The sequence below is a fragment of the Sceloporus undulatus genome, chromosome 9 (genome assembly GCF_019175285.1).
Source record: "Sceloporus undulatus isolate JIND9_A2432 ecotype Alabama chromosome 9, SceUnd_v1.1, whole genome shotgun sequence".
NCBI lineage: Eukaryota > Metazoa > Chordata > Lepidosauria > Squamata > Phrynosomatidae > Sceloporus > Sceloporus undulatus.
The window spans coordinates 16,651,600-16,657,859 of NC_056530.1; the positions used below are offsets into that span (position 1 = coordinate 16,651,600).

The 6,260-nt window shown below is 40.7% G+C and overlaps 1 protein-coding gene across 1 annotated transcript in view; it reads left to right on the forward strand.

Annotated features, from left to right (window-relative positions):
- The window catches only part of LOC121915500 (alpha-tectorin-like), a 16,639-nt gene that overhangs the window by 5,933 nt on the left and 4,446 nt on the right, over positions 1–6,260 (forward strand). The gene's annotated exons all lie outside the window — the stretch shown is intronic.

Here is a 6,260-nt window from a genome sequence, read left to right on the forward strand (position 1 = left end):
GCATGAAATGATATTATTGCATTCTTACGCTCTGATAGGGAAGAAGAACCTATGGGTTCTCTTGCTGTCAGGGTTTAAGTGCTCTCCATTTGATACGAAATGAAGCAGTAATTTGATGCTACTGTTTAGCAACAATTTATGTAGCTCCTCCATGGTTATTATTATTTTTTACAAATGTTCAACCTTAACTCTATCTTTGCACTTTCTTCTTTGACTTTCTTAGCAGATGTCCAGGTCTGTAATGTTTTCTGCTAGTAGTTATGATGTACATCTGATATCTTAGATGTTGATCTTTCCTCCTTCTTCTCCTCCTTCCTCTGTTTTCAAATCTGCTCTCTGTATGAATTTTATGCACACAAGTTGAACAGAGCAGGTGAAAAGAGAAGGCTTGCTGGCCCCTTTGCCAATGGGGAACCATTCTGTTTATCCATATTCTGTTCTGAACCTAGCCTCTTGGTCCTAAGTACACGTTCCTCATCAGGACTGTCAAATGTGGTGGCACTCCCATGTTTTAAGAGCATTTCATAGCTTTTCATGATCTGTGCAATCGAAGGGCTTGCTATAGTCTATAAAACACATACTGATTTTCTTCTGGATTTCTTGGTATGCTCCATAACCATTTCAGTTTGCAATGCTGGTCCTTGTGCCTCTACCTTCCCCAAACCCCATTTGCATAGCTTAGATTGTGATGTTCCTTCCTCCTATCTTCACTCCTCCTTCTGTCTAAACTTGCTCTTGTGTGGCTTAGATGACACTCATATTGCTTGCCAGCTCTAGAGTCCTTGGTCCTTGGCTGGCATTTCAGCATGTTGAATTAGTAAGCAGTGATGGAGCATAAGGAAGAAACCACTCACTCCACTACAACCACACCCGTTTCTCCAGGAGTCTTCAGACCCTGTCATTGAAGAATCAGTGCTATCGCAGTTAGTGTGTTGTACTAGGACAGCAAGAGTCCAAATTCCATTAGCTCCTAAGCTGTTAAATTGATAGGATGACTTTGAGCTAACTTGCATCACTGGTTGTTTGGTGAGTAGAAAATGAAGGGTGGAAAGAAGAGCAATAATGTTGCCTTTCATTTTATGGAGAAAAAAATGGCCACTTTAATTAAATAATGAATGAACAAAATCTGAGAGGTGAGAGGGAAGAGGTTTTACTCAGGTACAGGAGGGAATTTTTGCACAAGACTTCCTAAACATAGAACCTGGCACTGCTGGGCAGTATATCTTGTTCCCTTTCCTAAGATCTGCTTATAACCACCCAGCCATATTTCTGCAGGGTGGAGCATCTTTGCACTGAATCACTGACACATTCTATGAGCAAATAAGCATCTTTGAACTTTCTGGGGAAATATGTGATACTCGCACAAGCAAATCCATAAAACAGTCTTCCCCAGATATAATATACACGTCATCCCCCACTTGGGGATGATAGGGCTTGTAGTCCATGGCATTTGGAGAATCTGGGCTGGCAAAGGCATCGAGGAGCCATCTGTAGGAACACTTCATCCACTTACCAGAATCTCTAGAGGCTGGTATTCTCTTCTATATCCACGTTTGGGTAGTCTGTCAGGATTGTTGCAAGGAAATCTCCACAGACCTGTGCTGGAGGTTCTTTGTTTGCCCCTGCAGGTTCCCCACAAACGAGAAGTGAGAAGGAATCAAAGACCCCCTGCGCAAAGATGGAAATGAGGAAACAGAATGTGTCATCATCGTCATCATCTTTGTAAGGGAGTTCAAAGAAGGAAATGTAAATTAAGCAAAGGTTATAAAGAAGACAATAATGGATTTTAAAAGCTATGGATTGTGTCAGTAATGCCTTACTGAGCCTCAGCCTGCTGTGCTATTTAAAGCATAAATGATTATTGATACTTTGTGATTTCCTTCCAAGAGAGCAGAAAAATTATGTGTCACAAAAAGCCTTTGGTCCCAATCAACGACTGAGCTTTGCCTGTTGTGCACCCGACTCTTGGCAGTTAGCACCTTTCCATTTGGGCTTGCTGGCATGCTTGATCTCCTTTAGGATGTTACCTATTAATGAATCTCTTGCCACTTTTAGGAACCCTTTTTTTTTAAAAAATTTCGAGTTCTTATGAGTTTTTTTGAATCATTCAGGATTGTTCCCAAGGAAAGACGCCATCCAAGAATCAGATAGACTGCACTGGACAACCCAACGGAACACAGGGCTGTGAAATTGTGAAAATGAAAGCTGTAATCCACACAGGAAGACACCGGTAGAGAAGCTATGCAATGTGGATGTCGGGGTCCTCACTGGCCCATAGAGGTTTATCTCTGGATCAGAGGATCCTTACTGGCCCATAGAGGTTTATCTCTGGATCACAGAGGGCCCTCACTGGCCCATAGAGGTTTTCTTCCCCTCTTCCAAGCTAGTATTGTTGTTGGTATGAGGAGTGGCTTCAAGGGCCAGTCTTTCCCTTTCACGTGTTTCATCCTGTGTCTAACAGGATGAAGAGTGGCTTGGGAAGCAAGTGTAACTCAAGTCAGTGAATGGATGAACTGCTTTTCCAAGCACTGGCTGAGTCAGGCACACTGTTGTCTCTGATCAGTGAGTATGTAGGGGGAAGGCTTCTCCTCTGGTGCCATCTGATCCTCCAGATCGGTACTGGGAGCCTTAACTTTCCCAATCCAGCCATAGGCCAGATAGCATACTTCTGCACATACAAAATACAAAAATATGTGGGTATACAAGAAATTCGTCACCAATAGCTTCCCAGCTTCTCCCCTCAAAGCAGCATTTCCCTTACATAGAGTGCCTCTCCAGATTTCCTGCCCCAAAATGCCCTGTGTTAAAACAGTGGAGCTGATTGTTCACACTTCAAGCATGGGATAGTGTAGCAAATAGATGTCACTATAGGATTGAAAAGAGTGTAAACAGAACAAGTACAGTACCCTTACAACAGATGGTGACTAGGTTGGCAAATAATGCAGCACATCATAGTATGTTGATGACATTGTGGAAGCAACAAGCAAGTATTAGAAAGGAGCAAAATGAAGAAAGTAAACAAGGAAAGGCAGAAATACTGGTTCTGTCATACGAAATACTAAAACATACATTTTTTGTCATCCAAAAGTGGATTTAAAAAAAATCCTATACATCTTGTAATAAACTATTTGGATGTTAACTGTCTCTTTCAGTCAAAATATTGAGGACTAGGATAGTAGCATATTTGGATATAAAGTTTAACTCATCATTGAAAGTCCTGAACTCTTTGGTTCAGTTATGCATTAATATAATACAAACTATATGGTATGTTATTTGTGAACAAAACGAATCATGCTTAAACAGTCCTTTAATTAGTATCAGTTTTTAAAAGGTTAACTTCTAGATCTGGCGTTCATTTTTATTATCATGGTCTTTGAGATTTGCATAAAGTGGAATGAATCCCTAAATACAAAAGTGCATCTTGCATTTGACTGCTGGAACATGCACAAGAACTCAAAGGCACTAGATCCTGTCTGGTTTTGGAAGCTAAGCAGGGTCAGCCTTGGTTAGTACTTCAGTGGGAGACTCCCAACAAAGATCAGGTGCTGTAGGATATATTTCAGGGGAAGGAACTGGCAAAACCACCTCTTGAATAGTCTTTGCCTAAAGAAGGAATGAAGGCACACACCAATAATCTATGGTCATTATTTTGCTTTCTTAATGTTAAATTTTAAACTGGCTTTTTCACTTTCTTCTTTACCTTTCTATAGTAATAGTTCTAAGCCTTTGTTATTTTCTGCTATTAGTATGGTGTCATCTGCATATCTGAAATCATTAGTGTCTTTTGTTCGGTTTTCACACCTCTCTCATCCACATCTAATCCTGCTTTACATATGATATGTTCAGTATACAAGTTAAACTGCGAGGATGATAAAATGCAGCCTCACCCCCAACCATTCCCTGTCTTGATATTCTCTTCTGACTGTAGCCTCTTGTACACAATCAAAGGCTTGGCTATAATCTATAAAGCACAGGCAGATTTTATTCTGATTTTTCCTTTGTTTCCTGAACCCAAGTTGGACTTCTGGCGTTTCTTGCTCCATATATAGTAAAAGTTTTCTGTATTTGTTGACAGATATTAGTTACAACTAGAGTAGATTCTGCCTCTGTAGCTTGACACAGCTTGGTGTGCCATCAGTTCATATGATTTGTTTCTTGCAAGTACTCAAATTACAGCTTCCACTTTACTTTCTAAAACTGGAGGTTCATCTTCATATGGTTTCTCTTTGAATTAATCTGTCGTCCTTTCATCTCTTTTATATAGTTCTTCTATGCATTGTTTCCATTGTCTTTTTGTTTGCATTTGGTCATGTAATGTATTTCCCTGATGATCATAGATCATCCCCACTCCTGGTTTAAATTTCCCTTTGATTTACTATCCATCTCAGATTTACTACCAGTGTTACCCACCTGAAATGTTTCATTTTTTTCCTGCTGGGCTTTCATATTTTTTGTTTGTGCATCATTTCTGCTTTAAAAGCATCCAGAACCTATGGTCAGCCGTCTTTATCCATGGCTTCTTCATGAATTCAACCATCCACAGCTTGAAAATATCCCCCCAAAATCTAAATGCCTAAAAGCAAACCTCGATTTTACCATTTGTTATAAGGGACACCATTTTACTCCCCCCGTTGTATACAATGGGACTTGAGCATGTTGTTATCTATGGGGCATCCTGGATGTTATTGGAATGTCGCTATGTAATTGCTCACTAAGTATACTTATGTAGGTAACCACCCCTACCCTTACTCCATACTGCTGATGGCTTAAGGGCATTGCAAGCCAGAGTTGCTTGAAGGATCACAGTTTTCACCTCTGTGGTAGACTGTGATATCATATGCAGAAATTGGTCATGGAACCTGAGTGAGAAGCAAGGCATGGTTTGAGGTTTGACGCTTTGCATTGTGCCTTCAAAATTTTCTCATTGATCCCAGTACAGAGCAAAATCAGAAACAGGAATTTGTTTCTCATCTGAATCTCAGGCTGATAGGATAGATTTTGGATATCAAATGAAGTAGACACTTAGGGAGGTGGAGTTGCTGATGGTTTCTAGAGCAGGCTGTGCTCTGCAGTGGTGATTTCGGAATGAAAGTTGGGTCGCTTGGTACATGAGAATCTCCACCTTCTGTATGGAGTGAGTTTATTTGGACATTTGCCATACTTCAATATTTTCTGAAGAAAAGAACAATTTTTATAGAAAAATGAAAGAATATCCGTAATTATTGACAGAAGATACTTGTTTAGGTCATAGCAAAACTGGCTCCCATGGTCTCAGAGGTTTTGGAAATGCTTTTTCATTTGCCCACTCCTGTCATAAAACCTATACAAATTCCATGGTTACATATAGTATAGCATAGCTTCATGATTATGGAGTTCATTCTTGAGTATTCCTAATTTATGGCACTCCACACAGATATGTGCTGGATGCACGAATATTTTTCTTCACTAAACTTGTTTAGTGAGAAATGAATATTTAAGCTAATGGGTCATTTCCCACATTGATTTGAGCAGTATAGTGTTCTATTAGCATGCATGTAACAAATTTATTTGCCACCTTTCCATTTGGAATCTCACACAGTCTCCCAAGCCAAATAGCATCAGTTCAAGATTACTTAGCCTCAGCAAAGTTCATGTACCCTCAGAGCCTTGGTTTGAAACCCAATGTATGTAACTTTTTCTGTTTGATTTGAAATCATGTTGGAAGGGGATTTGGTGTGATTTAGATGACAGCGTCTGCCCTGTGCTAAGAGATGAGAGATTGAATTATAGGCCTGTTATTTGGATCTCTTTGGAGGTATGCTATTTAAATGATGCCTGGGTCCTAAGAGTCCGGAGGTCGCACCAAAGCCACACTCCATTCCTAAGCACTGGAGTGCAGCTTTGGTGCAGCTTCCAAATCCTTAGGACACATGCATCATTTAAACAGCATACCTCCAAAGAGACCCAAAGCAGCTTTATTTTGGCAGTCTGTAACAGGCCATAGAATCTTAGACCTAGAAGGGACCACGAGGGCTACATAGTAGAAAGGGCTGTGATCGGCCAGTCCAGGCATTGATCTGGAGTTCCCATACCAGTCCTGGTCCAAAGGGGCCTTAATCTGGTCCATAAAGGCCTGTTACAGACAGCCAAAATAAAGCTGCTTCGAGACACAGTGGTGGTATGGTGTTTCAATGATGCACGTGTCCTAAGAGTCCAGAAGTCGCACCAAAGCCACGTTCCAGCCCTAAGGACTGGAGTGTGGCTTTGGTGCGACTTCTGGA